Source organism: Pelobates fuscus, chromosome 11 (genome assembly GCF_036172605.1).
Source record: "Pelobates fuscus isolate aPelFus1 chromosome 11, aPelFus1.pri, whole genome shotgun sequence".
Lineage (NCBI taxonomy): Eukaryota > Metazoa > Chordata > Amphibia > Anura > Pelobatidae > Pelobates > Pelobates fuscus.
In genome coordinates, this window is record NC_086327.1 from 69,623,148 (window position 1) to 69,644,334 (window position 21,187).

A 21,187-nucleotide genomic window follows, 5' to 3' on the forward strand; every position below is an offset into this window, starting at 1 on the left:
CTTTAATCTCCGCTTGTCTTGGATTGTGGGTAAAGTGAAGACCACCAAAGGACAGTGAGGCAGGGGTAGCAGTATCCGAGGGAGAGAGCCATGTTTCTGTTAGTGCAAGTAGGTTTAGGGAGTGTGAGATAAATAGATCATGGATGGAAGTAGATTTAAAGGTGCTGCACACAGAGCGTGCATTCCAGAGGGCAGCTTTAAAAGAGGAATTATAGTGAGAATTACATGGAATGGGTATTAGGTTGTAGTGGTTTCTGGTGTTTGAACCAGGTGGCTGAGTAGTGGAGGGACCAGGGTTTGGAGAGACATCACCTGCTGCTAGGAGTAGTAGGATGGAAAGGAAGAGAAGGTGCGAGTAAGATTTAAATGTTGGGGATGAGAGCTTGTATTTAAGGGATTTAGGAGGGGTGTGTGGAGAAAGGCTGGATAAATATGAGTAAAGTGCATGTGATGAATACAGAGATGAGGGGAGCAAGGAGGGAGCAATGAAGATGGTGTTAGCAGGAACAGGTAAGTGAAATGATAGAGAGATTTTAATGATGAGGGAAGTGAGAGAGAAAGTGAAAAATAGAAGTGAGAACATTAGTAGGAGAGTAGGTGCTGTGTTTTTAAGAGCTGTGGTTAGGAGGGTTAAGGGTTAAAGAGGTATTGTGTGAGTATAGCTATTTTGGGTGTGGGGGGCTTGGTGGACATAATTGGTTTAACAGGAAAGCTAGGTAATTTGAGCTATCTATAAATGTAATGATTACCATGGGGGGTTGGGGGTTTGGGGTGTGGGGTAGGGTGGGTGGGAAGTGATCATCCAGAAATGCTACCTCTGCTTATGGCAAGTCCTGCAGGGTTGTGTGCTGTGAGTCCTGGGTGTAGCTGGTTCTGCAATTTTATGAGGCCCAGGCTCTGCTTATGGCAAGTCCTGCAGGGTTGTGTGCTGTGAGTCCTGGATGTAGCTGGTTCTGCAATTTTATGAGGCCCAGGCTCTGCTTATGGCAAGTCCTGCAGGGTTGTGTGCTGTGAGTCCTGGGTGTAGCTGGTTCTGCAATTTTATGAGGCCCAGGCTCTGCTTATGGCAAGTCCTGCAGGGTTGTGTGCTGTGAGTCCTGGGTGTAGCTGGTTCTGCAATTTTATGAGGCCCAGGCTCTGCTTATGGCAAGTCCTGCAGGGTTGTGTGCTGTGAGTCCTGGGTGTAGCTGGTTCTGCAATTTTATGAGGCCCAGGCTCTGCTTATGGCAAGTCCTGCAGGGTTGTGTGCTGTGAGTCCTGGGTGTAGCTGGTTCTGCAATTTTATGAGGCCCAGGCTCTGCTTATGGCAAGTCCTGCAGGGTTGTGTGCTGTGAGTCCTGGGTGTAGCTGGTTCTGCAATTTTATGAGGCCCAGGCTCTGCTTATGGCAAGTCCTGCAGGGTTGTGTGCTGTGAGTCCTGGGTGTAGCTGGTTCTGCAATTTTATGAGGCCCAGGCTCTGCTTATGGCAAGTCCTGCAGGGTTGTGTGCTGTGAGTCCTGGGTGTAGCTGGTTCTGCAATTTTATGAGGCCCAGGCTCTGCTTATGGCAAGTCCTGCAGGGTTGTGTGCTGTGAGTCCTGGGTGTAGCTGGTTCTGCAATTTTATGAGGCCCAGGCTCTGCTTATGGCAAGTCCTGCAGGGTTGTGTGCTGTGAGTCCTGGGTGTAGCTGGTTCTGCAATTTTATGAGGCCCAGGCTCTGCTTATGGCAAGTCCTGCAGGGTTGTGTGCTGTGAGTCCTGGGTGTAGCTGGTTCTGCAATTTTATGAGGCCCAGGCTCTGCTTATGGCAAGTCCTGCAGGGTTGTGTGCTGTGAGTCCTGGGTGTAGCTGGTTCTGCAATTTTATGAGGCCCAGGCTCTGCTTATGGCAAGTCCTGCAGGGTTGTGTGCTGTGAGTCCTGGGTGTAGCTGGTTCTGCAATTTTATGAGGCCCAGGCTCTGCTTATGGCAAGTCCTGCAGGGTTGTGTGCTGTGAGTCCTGGGTGTAGCTGGTTCTGCAATTTTATGAGGCCCAGGCTCTGCTTATGGCAAGTCCTGCAGGGTTGTGTGCTGTGAGTCCTGGGTGTAGCTGGTTCTGCAATTTTATGAGGCCCAGGCTCTGCTTATGGCAAGTCCTGCAGGGTTGTGTGCTGTGAGTCCTGGGTGTAGCTGGTTCTGCAATTTTATGAGGCCCAGGCTCTGCTTATGGCAAGTCCTGCAGGGTTGTGTGCTGTGAGTCCTGGGTGTAGCTGGTTCTGCAATTTTATGAGGCCCAGGCTCTGCTTATGGCAAGTCCTGCAGGGTTGTGTGCTGTGAGTCCTGGGTGTAGCTGGTTCTGCAATTTTATGAGGCCCAGGCTCTGCTTATGGCAAGTCCTGCAGGGTTGTGTGCTGTGAGTCCTGGGTGTAGCTGGTTCTGCAATTTTATGAGGCCCAGGCTCTGCTTATGGCAAGTCCTGCAGGGTTGTGTGCTGTGAGTCCTGGGTGTAGCTGGTTCTGCAATTTTATGAGGCCCAGGCTCTGCTTATGGCAAGTCCTGCAGGGTTGTGTGCTGTGAGTCCTGGGTGTAGCTGGTTCTGCAATTTTATGAGGCCCAGGCTCTGCTTATGGCAAGTCCTGCAGGGTTGTGTGCTGTGAGTCCTGGATGTAGCTGGTTCTGCAATTTTATGAGGCCCAGGCTCTGCTTATGGCAAGTCCTGCAGGGTTGTGTGCTGTGAGTCCTGGGTGTAGCTGGTTCTGCAATTTTATGAGGCCCAGGCTCTGCTTATGGCAAGTCCTGCAGGGTTGTGTGCTGTGAGTCCTGGGTGTAGCTGGTTCTGCAATTTTATGAGGCCCAGGCTCTGCTTATGGCAAGTCCTGCAGGGTTGTGTGCTGTGAGTCCTGGGTGTAGCTGGTTCTGCAATTTTATGAGGCCCAGGCTCTGCTTATGGCAAGTCCTGCAGGGTTGTGTGCTGTGAGTCCTGGGTGTAGCTGGTTCTGCAATTTTATGAGGCCCAGGCTCTGCTTATGGCAAGTCCTGCAGGGTTGTGTGCTGTGAGTCCTGGGTGTAGCTGGTTCTGCAATTTTATGAGGCCCAGGCTCTGCTTATGGCAAGTCCTGCAGGGTTGTGTGCTGTGAGTCCTGGGTGTAGCTGGTTCTGCAATTTTATGAGGCCCAGGCTCTGCTTATGGCAAGTCCTGCAGGGTTGTGTGCTGTGAGTCCTGGGTGTAGCTGGTTCTGCAATTTTATGAGGCCCAGGCTCTGCTTATGGCAAGTCCTGCAGGGTTGTGTGCTGTGAGTCCTGGGTGTAGCTGGTTCTGCAATTTTATGAGGCCCAGGCTCTGCTTATGGCAAGTCCTGCAGGGTTGTGTGCTGTGAGTCCTGGGTGTAGCTGGTTCTGCAATTTTATGAGGCCCAGGCTCTGCTTATGGCAAGTCCTGCAGGGTTGTGTGCTGTGAGTCCTGGGTGTAGCTGGTTCTGCAATTTTATGAGGCCCAGGCTCTGCTTATGGCAAGTCCTGCAGGGTTGTGTGCTGTGAGTCCTGGGTGTAGCTGGTTCTGCAATTTTATGAGGCCCAGGCTCTGCTTATGGCAAGTCCTGCAGGGTTGTGTGCTGTGAGTCCTGGGTGTAGCTGGTTCTGCAATTTTATGAGGCCCAGGCTCTGCTTATGGCAAGTCCTGCAGGGTTGTGTGCTGTGAGTCCTGGGTGTAGCTGGTTCTGCAATTTTATGAGGCCCAGGCTCTGCTTATGGCAAGTCCTGCAGGGTTGTGTGCTGTGAGTCCTGGGTGTAGCTGGTTCTGCAATTTTATGAGGCCCAGGCTCTGCTTATGGCAAGTCCTGCAGGGTTGTGTGCTGTGAGTCCTGGGTGTAGCTGGTTCTGCAATTTTATGAGGCCCAGGCTCTGCTTATGGCAAGTCCTGCAGGGTTGTGTGCTGTGAGTCCTGGGTGTAGCTGGTTCTGCAATTTTATGAGGCCCAGGCTCTGCTTATGGCAAGTCCTGCAGGGTTGTGTGCTGTGAGTCCTGGGTGTAGCTGGTTCTGCAATTTTATGAGGCCCAGGCTCTGCTTATGGCAAGTCCTGCAGGGTTGTGTGCTGTGAGTCCTGGGTGTAGCTGGTTCTGCAATTTTATGAGGCCCAGGCTCTGCTTATGGCAAGTCCTGCAGGGTTGTGTGCTGTGAGTCCTGGGTGTAGCTGGTTCTGCAATTTTATGAGGCCCAGGCTCTGCTTATGGCAAGTCCTGCAGGGTTGTGTGCTGTGAGTCCTGGGTGTAGCTGGTTCTGCAATTTTATGAGGCCCAGGCTCTGCTTATGGCAAGTCCTGCAGGGTTGTGTGCTGTGAGTCCTGGGTGTAGCTGGTTCTGCAATTTTATGAGGCCCAGGCTCTGCTTATGGCAAGTCCTGCAGGGTTGTGTGCTGTGAGTCCTGGGTGTAGCTGGTTCTGCAATTTTATGAGGCCCAGGCTCTGCTTATGGCAAGTCCTGCAGGGTTGTGTGCTGTGAGTCCTGGGTGTAGCTGGTTCTGCAATTTTATGAGGCCCAGGCTCTGCTTATGGCAAGTCCTGCAGGGTTGTGTGCTGTGAGTCCTGGGTGTAGCTGGTTCTGCAATTTTATGAGGCCCAGGCTCTGCTTATGGCAAGTCCTGCAGGGTTGTGTGCTGTGAGTCCTGGGTGTAGCTGGTTCTGCAATTTTATGAGGCCCAGGCTCTGCTTATGACATCTTCGGCTCCCTGTAACTCCCACTGCCGCTGGGGAGGAAGGACGACACCTTCAGCTCCCTGGGCCCCACACTGCCGCTGGGGAGAAGGGGGCAACACCTTCAGCTCCCTGTAACTCGCACTGCCGCTGGGGAGGAAGGACGACACCTTCGGCTCCCTGGGGCGTCCACTGCCACTGGAGATTGGGTGTCCATATCCTCAACCCCCACAGTATTTGCTCAAATACCATTGCCGCATGGTTCTCAGCACTCAACTGGCGCATTACTTGGAAGACCACCTCGTTCGCAGGGTCTGGGCCATAGCAGAACAACCGCCTCTTTACCTCCTCAATGTAAGCGTCGTCCTCGTAGCGACGTATCAGGTTGAGGTGCTCTTCGCAGGATTCTATCCAGGGTCTTGCTCGCTCCATGCTGCTGTAGGTAGGGACACTGCACAGTGGCTAGCGTTGCCCTCAATAACCTCTCATACGATACCAGTGTCTCCGAGCTGCTTCTCCTCGCACTAGGACGCCATCCCACCGCTGCCACCAATGTAACGGATCACCTGCCACCCCAACTGGGTACCTCTGTTGAAGGATGCTCCTAGCACTTACAGAGGGCTCCAAGTGCTCTGCAGACACCACAACCACCACAGACCTCACTAACCGCCGCAGCTTGGTTGGGGTCTCGCCGTCTCCTACTCACCCTGGACCTACAACAAGGCTCCAGGTTCCAGTGGGTGAACCTCTCCTCCAAGAGAGTGAAGCAGGAACAAGCTCTTAAAAGAGCTTAGTAGTGATTATCCAAGGGAGCATGCAGAGCATAGCAATCCCTTGTGGTGATCTAGCAATTCCCCCAATAAGAGACAGGACTCTAGATTGAGGGTGAAGTAGAACTGATGTTTAATGGCAGGTACTCTGCTTTTATGCAGTGCTTCCCTGCAAGGGAGACGCCCACAGGCAATTAGCCATTAACCAATCAGACAACGGTTATGTGGCAAACCTAGCCACTTCAGACTATAAAACTGTGTCTTTAAAGGTTGTCCAGAACACTGCTGCCCTATTCTGTTTAATGTACTGTGCTTACTGTATTGAAATGTCTATTTGCTTGTAATCCCTATAGAATTCGTATGCCAGCAGCCGAAAGCCGCTAGCATTTACATGGGTGTTTCACGAACAGCTGTTTTACCGGATGTTCGTGAAACGAATTAAGTACCGAACCCAAGCCCACACACTGAGGGTCGTGTGGCACCAATTAACTGATTGCAACATTGTTGCAATGGGTAATTAAGTGCGTTCCTGGGTGGCCGTCGTTCGACTACCGACCATGCGGCGGTCGGCCATCTTGGATCCTTTGTCTCCCCAGCGGTGTTTGGTCGTCGAGCGCGTGGAACTGAAAACGGCTACTCGACGGCATGAACACCACTGTACTTCCAGGCCGTTCGGGAGCTCCGGTCTTCTTCTATTGTGGTTCCCCATCGGTGTTCGGTACTTTCAAACGAATTTAATAAGAAAGTGTATTTCGTGCGGCGTTCGGTTGTTTTAGCTGGGATCTAAGCGGTATTCACACGAAATGTGCAATCAGACCGCAGCTATCTACCGAACGTCCGTTCGTGCAAATAATGTGAATATTGTTGGAGTTATGGATTTAAATGTAAAATGCCGGTTCTGCTGCGCGGAGGGATAATCCACTTAACGGTATATTCCAGTGGGAGTGTCCCTCTCGTGCAGCAGTGCCTGATGGGAGAAAGGCTCCAAATGTTAAGTCCCCCATATAGTGCCTTACTGTATTACCCCTGCTGTGTCAGTATGGAAACCCCTTGCATGGGGACTTGCATAAATACTGGAAGCTGAATTCCGTCTGGTTACTGGGGGATTTGGGACATTACCTTACTTTTCAGCGCTTGACTGTGGATTACCTTCTGTACCAGCGGAGATCGTGGATTTTAATATTGCAGCTCCGCTACAGGTTACATCCCACAGATTCCCTCCCCTCTGCTTTGGAGATAATTGAGTTTCTTACTGTATCTACTAAATTATCTCCAAGCTGAAAAATCATACTTTTTATACATTTTTATAACTTTAAAACTATACATTCAATCTTCATAAGCATTACATATTTGAACTCAGCACACTTTACTTACAAACATATCCAAAATTCAACCAATTCCATGCAGGGGTTAAAGAGTTAGCTGGACGTCTTTTATGACCGACCGCAAGCACATTTTCCTGCCCAAAACAGTTCCATAGATTTGGTCTGTGCTGTCGGTCAATTTCACACTGAAAAAATGAATCTTCGAATGGGACTTAGTCTCTGTGGCTGAAAACTCGGTGCAGGAGAAGGTAACGGTCAGCGGTGTTCGTTGAAATGTGTAGCCGATTTCAGTTCCATGGATTTGGCTACACATACCGCTGACCTCGTTCGAATGAACAAAGATGGCCGCCGCCACGTGTTCGTTTGTCGAATGGCGGCTACTTCGGCACTTCGGCTGTATCCGAAGTGCCAATTTAAAGTTGCAACACTGCTCCAAAGAAATTAAAGGGCCAGGAACATCGTTATAAAAATCCATTAGGCCCAAATACAGTTCTTAAAGGGTCAGTAACAGTAGAATATCAGTCCATAAGCCCCAACTCAGTTCCTTAAAGGGCAATACATCCCAGGGCCATAGTCGCAGGGCAGGAGTCAGGCAAACAGGCCCCTCCAAAAACCAGTGGCGAGGTTACTTTCACCACAATATGTATATATAATTTATTTTCATTAAAAAAATATTTATTTTATTTGATTTAGTATTGTAATTATATGTGTGTCTATATATATATATATATATATATATATATATATATATATATATATATATATATATATATATATATATATGTATATATATATATATAAAAAAATATAAAATATATGTGTATTGTATATAATATATATATATATATATATATATATTTGTGTTAAGGGCTCATGATAGTACAGAAGATACAAACACTGATAAGTGTGGGATGGTATTAAAAGAGCAAGTCGGTTGTTGTGTGCCGGAACCGACGATGAGGTAGGCCTGTAAATAAAGAAGGCCCACCAAGAAGAAATGTAAGAGAAAAGGAGTTAATAATGAGGAGTGGGTGGGAGGGTGATGCAGCGCTGACCTCGAACGGTATGGAGCCAGGTAAGGGGTGTCCCTTAAGTAGGGAGAAGGTGAGTCATACGCCCCTCCCACAATTACAGGCCAAAGGGCCTTAATACTTGTGTTAAGGGCTCATGATAGTGATGTAGAATTATTAAAAAATCTTTATTGAGTCTGTATTGAATTATTGTACTAACTCCATTTTAACTTCACATTATGACAGATCCTCCATTTTGACTACATTACATGACAGAATTTCCTAACAGCATTTAGTATAATGAATAGAGACTGTATTTTCTATAAAGACATGACTAACCCCGGAATTGTTGAATCTCCTGTAATTTGCAACAAAGTATAATCTGAAGGCCACGAGAAAGCTGGCCTAATGAAATGTTCTATTCATAAAAGAACCCTGAACCTGACCACGAGTCTGACATCACTAACTACGCAAAATGACGCTCAAGCCCCCCTTTCCACCGAGTAAGCCTCGTGCTGGGAAAGATGGCGCTTGAGCCATCTGTCCACACCCATGTCCAGAACAATACCACCTCTCGGTGGGAGGACACCTAGCTAACCACTTAGTTTTTGTGCCAATTAATAATATTGATGGGTGGACATTGACATAGCCACTTAACAATTAATCCAATTAATGATGTTTATTTACTGATATCTTGATATTCAATGATGATGCAATTTCGCTCTTATAAGGGCCTGCAAGCCCGCTTTTTAAGCAGATGCCAATAAATTTTCTCGAAGTTATTTTAACCTGAACTCCGTGTGTCAGTGTGAATTTACTTCTGCGTATACGCAATTTAATCAACACAGATTTGGACAGGAACAGATAGACATTTAAACATATTTGTTTATTTCTAAATTATACTATACCAATAGTACAGAAGATACAAACACTGATAAGTGTGGGATGGTATTAAAAGAGCAAGTCGGTTGTGGTGTGCCGGAACCGACGATGAGGTAGGCCTGTAAATAAAGAGGGCAAAAGTAGAAAATCAAATTTATTACGAAACGAGCAATATACATACTTTAACCAGACATGTCTTGAAAGGCATTTCTAACTTCTTGTACCGGGTTAGGTATGTATCTAGAGTATGCAGAAGACTTCCAGCGCCCTAGTGACTTGATAACATGTACTGGAATGTTTGCACTGGACGCTGTGGAGGCCCGAATAGTTAGCTGATTTTAGGCCTAGTTGTGTAAGTAGAGACCTGACGTGGGTCATAAAGGTGGTGGTAGTGACTACCGAACCTTGTAGACAGAAAAGTGGTTGAGATGGTGATGCTTTGAAAAGCTGGGTATATGTGTCCAGTAATGTGACGGGGCACCACTCGTTGTGGGTAGGATAGTATCTAACCTCTACCAGAGGTGCGTGTTGATTGGTTTTGGAGTGATGCAGAGCCAAGATATAGTAATCCATGTGTTTTGTTAAGTGTGAATGAAGCAGAATGTGAGTGGACTGGGTTCTGTTGATGGCGGTAAATTCTCTTGGTCTTAAAAACCCATAAAAGGCCATGTATATGGCGGTTTTTATAACAAGGTTTGTGTTGTAGGCAAAGGGTTTTAAATCTAGTAGGCTGGATAAATCTTTGAAAATATTGAAGTCTATGGGTAGCCTTTGCGCAGTACGTGGGAGTTCGGATCTCTGAATACCCCTAAGGATGTTCTTGATCTGGTAGGAGGACATGAAACTTGTGTTGTTTGGTTGTAATGTTAGCATGTGATGTTGTACGCCTGTCAGATATAGCTTGATTGTGTTGTATGATAATTTGAGTTTGAGGTGGCAAAAAGAAGCAAAACCCAACAAGGATGTCATGATGAAAGGTTGTGTGATGTTGTGTACCGACAGGAATCTTTTAAACAGAAGGAAAGCCCTGTCATAGGTTCTCCGAGTATTGGTGGACAGTGCTAATTGTGACAATGTCCTGCTATGTTGCATGATAACGTCTAGTCCATTACTAGCTGGTGGAAAGGTGGAGTGGTCATGGCTGTGCGTGCAGCTGATGGAAGTATTTGCCGAAAAGCCTGGCAATTGAAACGAGACAAATTGTCAGCAGCCGTGTTACATACACCTGGGACATGAACACAAAACAAGAAGAAATTATGACACGCAGCCAGCCAGGTGAGTTTCCTCAAGAAACTCATAATGGTCAGTGATTTGGATCGGCCTTTGTTTATGATGTGGCATGTCTCTTGGTTGTCTGAGTAGCAACGTACTGACGAACCTGCCCATAGATGCCCCCATGTCACGGCAGCTGCCACAATGGGATATATCTCAAATAGAGCTGAGGTAGTGGAAAAACCCTCCAGGTCCTGAACCTCTGGAGGCCAGCTACCCCAAAGCCATCCATTCCCGTAAATTGCTGCAAAACCTGTGGTAGACGCCGCGTCTGACCAGATGGTAGGTGAGGAGTCAGACAATTTAGGGAGGAACATGCTTTTCCCATTCCAGGTGGTTAAAAAGTTTCTCCACATAAGTAGGTCTGCTGTGGCTTGGGTATCCAGGGGTAACCTGCACTACCTTCTCTGCCTAATCCAAACATCTCATCCACCATTCCTTCTCTACGCTCTCTTTCGTTGATAATCCTACCCTCCCGTCTGCATCCACCCAGTTCACTAACCCCTCCTCCCTTGCAACTGCCAATCCTACCACACTCGCTCCGGTTCCTCCTACTACACCCACCTCTGCTAATCCCTCTCCGTTCTCTCCCTTACCCACTCCTCCCACAGCCCAGGTTCCCACCTCCTTCCCTATTCCTTGCCCAGCTATCCCGCCCTCCCCAGGTTCCGCCCTAGCCCCCACCCAGATGGCCTGGCCATACCCCTTCCCCTACCCCATGGCCCTGCCCTATCCAAATTATCCCTACTTCCTTCCCCAAGCCACTCCCCAGTCCCCGGTCATGCCCAATCCGACACAATCTACCTCGGATGTGCCCACATCCAACATGGCCGCCACTTCCTCCCTTAACCCTAACGCAGCTTCCTTTCACGCCTCCAATATGGCGGCCCCCAGTCATCCAGCACCCCTGATGCCGGTACTTCCCGGTGACTATTCACCCCAAGCTCATAATCCACTAGCCACACCAGCATCTGGAAATCCCTCATTTCCCCCGGTTCTGACACCTCAGGTGGTCCCGTTACGTGAGGGGCCCAGGTCACAGCATTGGCGGATCCAGGGGGGGGGGGCAACGGGGCAATTGCCCCCCCCGAGATTCCCCCCTGCCGGCTAGTGCAGGGCTGGCATTCCCAAGCGCCAGCCCTGCAATGTGCCTGCGGATCGGGGAGAGTGATCAGTGATCTCCCTCCCCGGTCCGCAGGCACTGTGCTGACAGCCGGCAGGGGAGGGAGAGAGGACCCGGGAGCTGTTACCAGCAGCTCCTCCGGGTCCTCCTCTCGCGAGATTTGGAGCGTTGCCGCGGTTACCACGGCAACGCTCCAAATCTCGCGAGAGTGAACTCTAGCCCTGGAGCGCGGGCTAGAGTTCACTGGAACCACTGGACCACCAGGGATTCCCCACTGGGACCACCAGGGATCCAGAAATGTCCCCCCTCCTCCTCAATAAAGGTAAGAAGGGAGGGGGGGCATAAATATATTTCATTAAATACATTTTTTTGTTTGTTTTTTCATTAAAAAGCCTCCCTTCCCTCCTCCCCTCCCCCCCATGAGGGGGGCATAAATATATTTTATTAAATACATTTTTTTTTTATTAAAAAAGCCCCCCTTCCCTCCTCCCCTCCCCCACATACACACTGCCCCACATACACTGCCCCATACACACACTATACACACACTACACACACTGCCCCCATACACACACTGACCCAATACACACACTGACCCAATACACACACTGACCCCATACACACACTGACCCCATACACACACGGCCCCCATACACACACTACAAACACTACACACACTGCCCCACATACACACACTGCCCCCATACACACACTGCCCCCATACACACACGGCCCCCATACACACACTGCCCCCATACACACACTACAAACACTACACACACTGCCCCCATACACACACTACAAACACTACACACACTGCCCCACATACACACACTGACCCCATACAGACACTACACACACTGACCCCATACACACACTGACCCCATACACACACTGTCCCCATTCACACACTGTCCCCATACACACACTGTCCCCATATACACACTGTCCCCATACACACACTGCCCCACAAACACTGCCCCATACACACTACACACACTTCCCCCTTACACACTGACCCCATACACACACTGCCCCACAAACACTACACACACTGACCCCATACACACACTGTCCACATACAAACACTGCCCCCATACACACACTGCCCCCACATACACTGCCCCCATACACACACTGCCCCACAACCACTGTCCCCATACAACACTGTCCCCATACAACACTGTCCCACAAACACTGTCCCACAAACACTGTCCCCATACAACACTGTCCCACAAACACTGTCCCCATGCACACACTGCCCCACAAACACTGCCCCATACACATACTGCCCTGCACACTGCACACCCATAAACACAGTGCCCTACACAAACTGCTGCCCCCATACACACATTGCCCCAAACACACACACACGACCCCCCCATACACACAGTGCCCCACATACACACACTGCCCCACACATACATACAGTGCCCCCATACACACACTGTCACCCTTACGCACTCACACTCACTTCACCGCTCACACACACACACTGCACCTTTCACACACACTTCACCCCTAACACACACCACTTCTCCTATGCCCTATATCCCAGCAGACCCCAGGTAAGTTGTCAAACTGTTCTTAAACGGTATGACTACTTACTCTGGGGTGGGATCCTGGCACTACTGGCACCATAACTACTACACTGAGCTGTAGTGGTTATTGTGCCAGGATTTTTTTTTAAAAATAATCTACAAGTGCCCCTCCCGAGATCAGGCTCTGGATCCGCCACTGGGTCACAGATGAAGATGAGTATGAGGAGGGATCCCAGGACTCACAGGAGATCACGGGGCCGCCGCCCCGCCGTTCCCTCGATGATCCTTTCGGACATACAGGCCGGGGGATCGGGCCCCTCCTAAATATGTAGCTTTTAATCCTACTCAAGCTAGTGCTCTAATGAAATCACTCCCCGACCCAGAAAAGCAACCTATGCCTTTTTACCGAGGGATAGTTCAGATTCAAAAGACTTATTCCGCAGCATGGCGTGACTTACTGAGCATTTGTGCTATTAAAGCCGGGGATGCATATTGGCCCAGCATGGCCCGCCACCTCAGTACAGATCTGCTCATAAGTGACATTGATTACCCCTCCGGAGTAACTTTTTGCAACCAACTAAAAGAGTGGACTAAGGACAAACTTGCAGATCAGGCTGCTGGCCTTACTGATATTATACAAGACAAAGGAGAATCAGTGGAAAGGTTTCATGCAAGACTGTTTCAAATGTTTACAGATTTGGGCTTTGATCTCACTGACAAGATCCATTCTCAAATGCTGTCTGGTGCATTTGTCCAAGGTGTTAAAGACTCCATACGCAAGGGAATCATTGCTGCACGCCCTGAATATAAGGTAGTCCCTCTGGATACCTTACTCTTAGTTGCTAGGGGTCTGGAATCTGCCCAGACGCCCAGAAGACCCAATTCAGCTCCTCTCATGGTGTCCCGCACCGGATCTGTCCCAAAAGGCACCAAACCCAAGGATGGACATTGCTTTAATTGTGGGGCTAAGGGACATTTCAGAGGTGAATGCCCAGAACCCAAGAAGGAACCCAAGAAGATGTCCAAGCCTGCCCCTGCCCCCAAGGCCACAAAAACGGTTCCAATTGTTGAGGAACCAGATGATTAGGAAATTGGCAAGCCTGTGTCATTAACCCCTGTCATGGCAGTGTCTTCAGGGGATAAAGGGGGGCCACTTGCCACTGTTACTCTACCCATTGAAGGACAACCTACTACATTTCTTGTTGACACAGGTGCAGCCCGAAGTGTTCTAAGAGAACAAGACCTGCCAGATCCATCATTTCTGTCAAATATTGATGTCTCTTGTGTTGGAGTGGATGGCCAACCAAGACACAATCCCTTAACAACTCCATTACGAGTTGGCAACTACCCCAGCTTGCTTGCTCGTTTTGTGGTATCCTCCACATGCCCAATTAACCTGTTGGGCGCTGATGTCCTCTCACGCCTGCAGGCATCTATCATCTTCACTCCAGATGGACAGGTAGAACTATCTACCCCTCTATCTGTATCAGACACCTCAGCCTTGTGCTCCCTGCCTCTGATGCTGCATTTAGAAGAACCCCATGGGGAAGCAAAGGAACAGAGGTCCAATTTTCCAGATGCCCTAAAGACAAGGGTACCTGCAAAACTATGGTCCTCAGGCCCAGAGGACATAGGTCACCTAAAAGTTCCACCTGTGGTGGTAAAGCTCATTCCAGGAGCTAAGTTACCAAGAAAACCACAATATCCTTTAAAACCAGCTCAAGCTGCAGCTATTTCAATTCAAATCAAAGCACTCTTGGAGAAGGGTGCTCTCGTGAAATGTGAATCAAAATGTAACACCCCATTATTTCCTGTGAAGAAGAAAACCCCAAAAGGTGAACCAGAGAAGTATAGAATGGTCCAGGATCTCCGTGCAGTGAATGAAGCAACTGTCCTGGACACCCCTATTGTACCAAACCCACACACTCTGCTCTCTGGGGTCCCACCTTCTGCAAAATACTTCACAGTAATTGATCTGGCAAATGCCTTCTTCAGTGTACCCCTGGATCCAATTTGCCAATACCTGTTTGCCTTCACTCATGAAATGCAACAGTATACATGGACTGTCATGCCCCAAGGGGCACAAAACTCTCCAAGTCAATTTGCAAAGGCCATGTGCTCCATCCTTGATCCATGGCAAGCAGACCATCCAAAAGTTGTCCTGCTCCAGTATGTGGATGATTTACTGCTCTGTGGAGATGACATACCCACAACTGAAGAATGTTCAATTAGTCTCCTTTGCTATCTAGCAGAACAAGGATGCAAAGCTTCACTTCTCAAGCTGCAATTCTGTCAATCTACAGTAATCTTTCTTGGACATTGTCTATCTCAAGGCACCAGACATCTCACTCGTGACCGAGTTAGAGCAGTACTGGATATTCCACCTCCAAGGACTTCAAAATCTCTACATGCCTTTTTAGGCCTCATTTCCTATTGCCGAGCATGGATCCCAGAAGCCTCTCTGCTCATGCAACCACTCTATGATGCACTCAAGTCAGACCCATTCTGCCTGACCAATGAAGCACTGGATAATTTCAATACACTAAAACGTGCCATTGCATCTGCTCCTGCTCTAGGCCTACCAGACTATACCAAACCCTTCAAATTGTTTGTCTCTGAAAGACAAGGCCATGCTACAGGAGTCCTTACCCAAACAAATGACTTAAGAGGCCGTCAAAGGCCTATTGGATTTTTCTCCTGCCAGCTGGATATCGTGGCCAGAGGGACCCCTTCTTGCCTTAGGGCAGTTTTTGCAGCAAGAGAACTCATTGAAAGAACTGCAGACCTGGTCCTTGGCCACCCTCTAGTTGTCTTGGCCCCTCATGACATTTCTGCCATCATCAACCAAGTACAACTCAAGCATGTGTCTCCTGCAAGACACTTACGCCTCCAATGTCATCTCCTGTTACCTGACAACATTACCATACAAAGATGTCAAGTTCTCAATCCGTCCACTCTTCTCCCACTTCCTGAGGGAGGTATCCACTATGGGTTTATCATGGATGAAACCTACATCTACCTTCTTACTGGTACCATTAAGAAAATGCATCCTGATTTATCCTTTCATGATGACCAAGCTCCTCTCTGCGAGGGACCAGGATACGCCTTCTGTACCATGTGGTATAAGCCAAACAGCACTCCTGAGCCTTGCTACGAAGATGAGCTTTATCACCTGGTGGAGGTGAAACTCACTGCTCAAGATTTCTACTCTGATTCTGAAGGCAACAGCATGGCCTTGATTCAATTACCTTCAGAACTCAAATACTTGTACCGTCATTGGGATACTGCCATTCCACATGTCCCTGTCACCAAGTTGAAAACAAAATCATGGAATGATCTTGGGCCCATGGCTAAATTATGGGCCACCATGGATGAATTACAGCTACAGGAAAATGGCATTGTCAAATACCCAACAACTGACCATCTTGAAGCATGGCCACGCCACTTCCTGGAAAATGAATTTCAAGATCTGGTCATAGTGAATGATTATGACCCAGAGACACCTCATGACTGTTTTGAACAGATGAAAATGGAGACAATACATCTACCAACTGTACATGAGAATCCATTAACAAATCCTGATTTCACTCTGTTTGTGGACATTTCAAGGTATGCTGATGAAGAAGGAAAATACCACACAGGATATGCCGTAACCACAACAGACGAAGTTATCAAATCATCATCTTTACCACCAGCAATGTCTGCACAAGAAGCTGAATTGCAAGCCCTGACTTCAGCATGCAAAATCTCTGAAGGAAAACGTGCCAACATCTACACAGATTCAAGATACGCTCTGGGTGTGGCACATGACTTCGGCCTAATTTGGAAAACAAGAGGATTTCTTACCACTGCCGGTACACCAGTCAAACACAGCTCTGCAATCAAGGAACTAATGGATGCCCTCCTACTCCCTGAAGAAGTGGCCATCTTGAAAGTGAAGGCACATGGGAAATTGGATACAGATGAAGCAAGGGGCAACCATTTAGCTGATCAGGCTGCTAAGCAAGCAGCAAGAAAATTGCAGGAAATGGATGAAGAAGTGTCCGGACACGAAGAAATTCCTATTTTTGCCTTGCAGACCCTCCCTACTGACCTAAGAATCTTACGGGAACAGCAAGCAACAACTGCCCCCGAAGAAATACAGAGATGGAAGAAGAAAGGAACAGTCCTAAAGGATGGAGTATATTACAACAACTTTAGATTCTGCCTTCCTAAGAATTTATATCCAGAAGTTGTCCAATGGGCACATGGACCTGCACATCTGTCAAAGGACTTAATGGCCGCCCTCATACAAAAGTATTACGAAGCACCTGGAATCACAACATTGACCAACAGCTTCTGTAGGGCCTGTGTCATTTGTGCAAAATGCAACCCAGGAAAACCAACCAAAGTGCCTTTGAAACACCTGGCTAAGCCCATGTACCCATTCCAGAGAATTCAGATTGATCACATACAAATGCCCAAGAGTGGGCCTCATGCATATGCACTAGTAATAGTGGACATGTTTTCAGGCTGGCCTGAAGCCTACCCAGTAACCAATATCACTGCAAAAACAACTGCAAGGCGCCTACTTACAGATATTGTATGTAGATTCGGACTTCCAGAAGTCATTGAGAGTGACCAGGGCCTTTACAGCAACAGTGACTAAAGAAATTTGGAATGCTCTGGGAGTGACCCTAGCTTTTCACACCCCTTACCACCCACAAAGTAGTGGTAAAGTGGAACGCATGAATGGCACCCTAAAAACCAGAATGTTAAAAATGTCACAAGAAACAAAGATGCCCTGGCCAGAAAGCTTGTCAGTAGCTTTATTCAGTGTTAGAGACACACCTAGAGGGAAGCACTCACTATCCCCATATGAGATTCTATTTGGGACTGCACCCAGACTAGGTTGTTATTACCCGCAACAGTTGCAGCTTCAAACTGATGTTTTAGTAGACTATGTGACTGAACTTGCAAATGCCTTGAACAAAATACATGCCCAAGTTTTCTCTTCAATTCCAGATCCCGAATCTGATACGGGTACCCACAACCTGCTTCCCGGAGATTGGGTTCTAGTCAAGAAATTTGTGCGGAAACATACCCTGGAACCAAGATTTGACGGACCATTCCAAGTTCTCCTGATCACTTCAACCTCCGTCAAGTTGGCCGGCAGGCCACATTGGATCCACGCTTCCCATTGCAAGAAAACTCCTGCCCCGGAGGAAGCAGATACCGCACAACCATGTACCTCTGGTACATCATCTCCTTAATTAGCTTAATTAAGGCCCAGCAAGTAGCCATTACCAAAGATGCCAGTGGGTATACCTTCTGGTACAATTCTTCATGCACCCGTGTGGCTACTTACACTTTTGATTACTGTGACATTGTAGATTGCCCATTCCCTACGTCACAAATTCAAAATATCTATAGAGATATCCCTCATTCAAAGGACCCCTATGTTTGTGTAGTTGACAAACAATGGGGGCATAATTGTAACCATTGGGGGGCGGCGGGATGGAATGCCGGGCCTGCCTGGGGTTACAAACCAAAAAGTGCCTTATCTAAAGTAGATGATCATGGTAGGTCCCTCCTCCAAAGAATGACCCTAAGGAAGCCTGGAGGGGGCACACCCATGAAATTAATCCTAAATATTGAGCATCCCAGTCCAACAGATGCAGATCAGTATGTAATGGGAATGTATTGGAAGAAAGGTTCCTATAACAAGCTAGGGCACTTCTACCTTAAAGATATGTGCCACTCTCCAGATTGGCAAGGGGCCACCCATATGGTCTCGAATCCATTAAAACCACACATCCAGTCCTTTAAAGACATGATGGCCATTGCAAACCCCACCTTTGAAGATACCATGGCCGCTGAAACAGGTTTTAATGATGTTAATCTATGGTTGGAATGGATGAAATATAATGCCAACAAACATAACAGAACCGCATGCTATGTGTGTGGTGGTGCCCGGCCTCACCTCGGCACCGTACCTTTAACTTTGCCAGTAGATATAGAAGAATGTGTTTTGAGTCTTTTTGCCTACCACTACAATTTCAATAGGTCCCTCTGCAAAGCATGGACAGTGGAATATCCTCTCTTAGCCAAGGATGTCAAACCCCCAGACGGTGTTACAGTCTATAAAGGTAATTACACCTGTTATGCGAATTATGATGGAATTGGTAAATTCTTGGGTAACTTCTCTAAAGGGTATTGTTCCACCTACAGAACTGTTCCTATGTACCTGTTGCAATTCCATACTAGGTCATTGGGGGATATTTACTGGTTGTGTGGGGACTTACAGTTAAGATCCAGGATGGACAAGGAATGGTGGGGGGAGTGTACTCTGGCTAAAGCCATCATGCCTATACATATTATCTCTGACACACACCCCGACACACATGAGTCCAAACACACACCAACCAAGGTAAAGCGTGAAGCCCCAGTAAAAGGCAGTTTTGACCCTCACATTTACATTGATGCCGTTGGGGTGCCTAGGGGGGTACCCAATGAATTTAAAGCAAGAGATGAAGTTGCTGCAGGATTTGAATCACTTTTCACCATAGTTACCACAAACAAGAATTTAAATTGGATAAATTACATTTATTACAACCAACAACGCTTTGTTAATTACACCAGGGATGCCCTCCAGGGCTTAGCCGAACAGCTGCAGGCTACATCTCAAATGTCCTTCCAGAATAGAATGGCCTTAGACATGATTCTAGCTGAAAAAGGAGGTGTATGTAAAATTTTGCCCGACACCATGACATGTTGTACTTACATCCCAGAAAACACAGGCCCTAATGGTAAAGTCACCTTAGCCATAGAGAAATTAAATGAGCTCTCTGAAGAGTTAAAAAGGAATTCTGGAGGGGGCGGAGCCAACTGCCGAACCGACAGGTCGCAAGCACAGGGAGCTCCCGGCGAAATTGCACTAAAAGAACCCAAAATCTGAAAAATCACCCCCCAAAAGCAAAGCAAAGCAGACCAGCCACCTGAGAAAGCAGTGGTCATGGGCAGAAAGAGCAAGAAACCGAAACCTGATCCGCCCCGACAGGGCACCAGCATAGGAGATCTGTGGAGGCGAGCACATGGCGCCCCAGAGCCTGTCATGGCCGCTTACATGGACGGCTTTGAGGATTCAGACGACTTGCTCTCAGAACCGGACGAGATCTGCCTGCCCACGAAGCGGGCACCGGAGAAACCTACCGTGAAACCTGCTACACAGCCCGACACAGCTCCGGTCACGAAATCCGAAATGAAGGAGCTGCTGGCAGAACTCCGACGAAACTTCCAGGAGGATGTCGCAGACATGCGGAGGGACTTGAAAGGCCTCACCGACCGCGTGGCAACTGTGGAGCACGACTCCCACACGCACACTAAGCAGATAGCCTCACTCCAGCAGGAGACAAAACTGTTGCAACAACAGCAAGCAAAGGTGGAGCAGGCCATGGCAGCAATGGAGGACTCCAGACGGGCCCAGAACCTCAAGGTAAGGGGCATAACCGAATCTGTCCCTGAGGCTGAACTCCCCCACCTAGTGAGGCGTCTGGTGAGCACAATATTACCGCCAAAGCAGGCCAAAGGAGTGGGTTTTGAGGGCATATTTAGGATACCTAAGCCACCCACGGCCCCACCAACAGCAACCAGGGACCTAATCATTAAATTCCACAAGCGTCAGGACAAAGCATCCATAATGGCCGCCATCCGAAATACCACGCCGATCGCCTTCGAGGACATGACTTTATCATTTTACTCTGACCTATCCCGGGGAACTATGGCCTGGCGCTCTACCCTGAAGCCTTTCACCACTCTGCTCCGTGAGAGCGACATCCACTACAGATGGCGCTCACCCTGCAAACTCCAAGTCCTGCATGGAGAGGTCACACATCTAGTAGCGGACTTACAGGAGGCTGAAGCCCTTCTACCCACTCTGGGCCTACCTGTGGACGCCATGCGGCGACAGCACACGACCCACAAGCCTCACAGATGGAATCCTGCCACCTCCGAACCCTTCGTTCCAGGCGGACCCGTCCGCACTATGCAGACTGTCACCACCACCTGAATCCTTTGGGAGAGAACTGCCCAACCACTAAAGCTGCTCATGATACAACTGCCTTACTGTTTGCATTTACCTGTCTCTTATGCTTTAATGCTTTAATTCATTAATATTTCCAGTTTGCATTTCCATACATGTACTTAGTGTAAAATATTAAGATATAAGCGAATGGTCAGGGGGAAGAGTCCCAGAGACACACCTGCCATAGAGGATCCAGTATACACTATAAACCATACCTTCGACTTTGTAAGCGCGGCCCCATAGCACATATAAACCGAGCCCATAAGCCACTGCACAACTACACCTCAGCGTAGAATAAAGTAGAACAACAGCGCAACAGACCCCTCACGGTAAACCAAATACCTCATATGAACCGGTAGCTACAGACTCGCATTTTTTAGTTTTGCTTTTGTTTTCCTGCTTATATGGGCCTAGCCTGCTTAGCCTAGTTAAAAACAAACAAAATTGACTCACGAGGTGGTTAGCGAGAAAAGAATAATAACCTTATTATGGCCCGCGCACTGGGCCAGTGTAACCACTTTATAATCCGTAGGGCTATGGACCTTATATTGTTATTA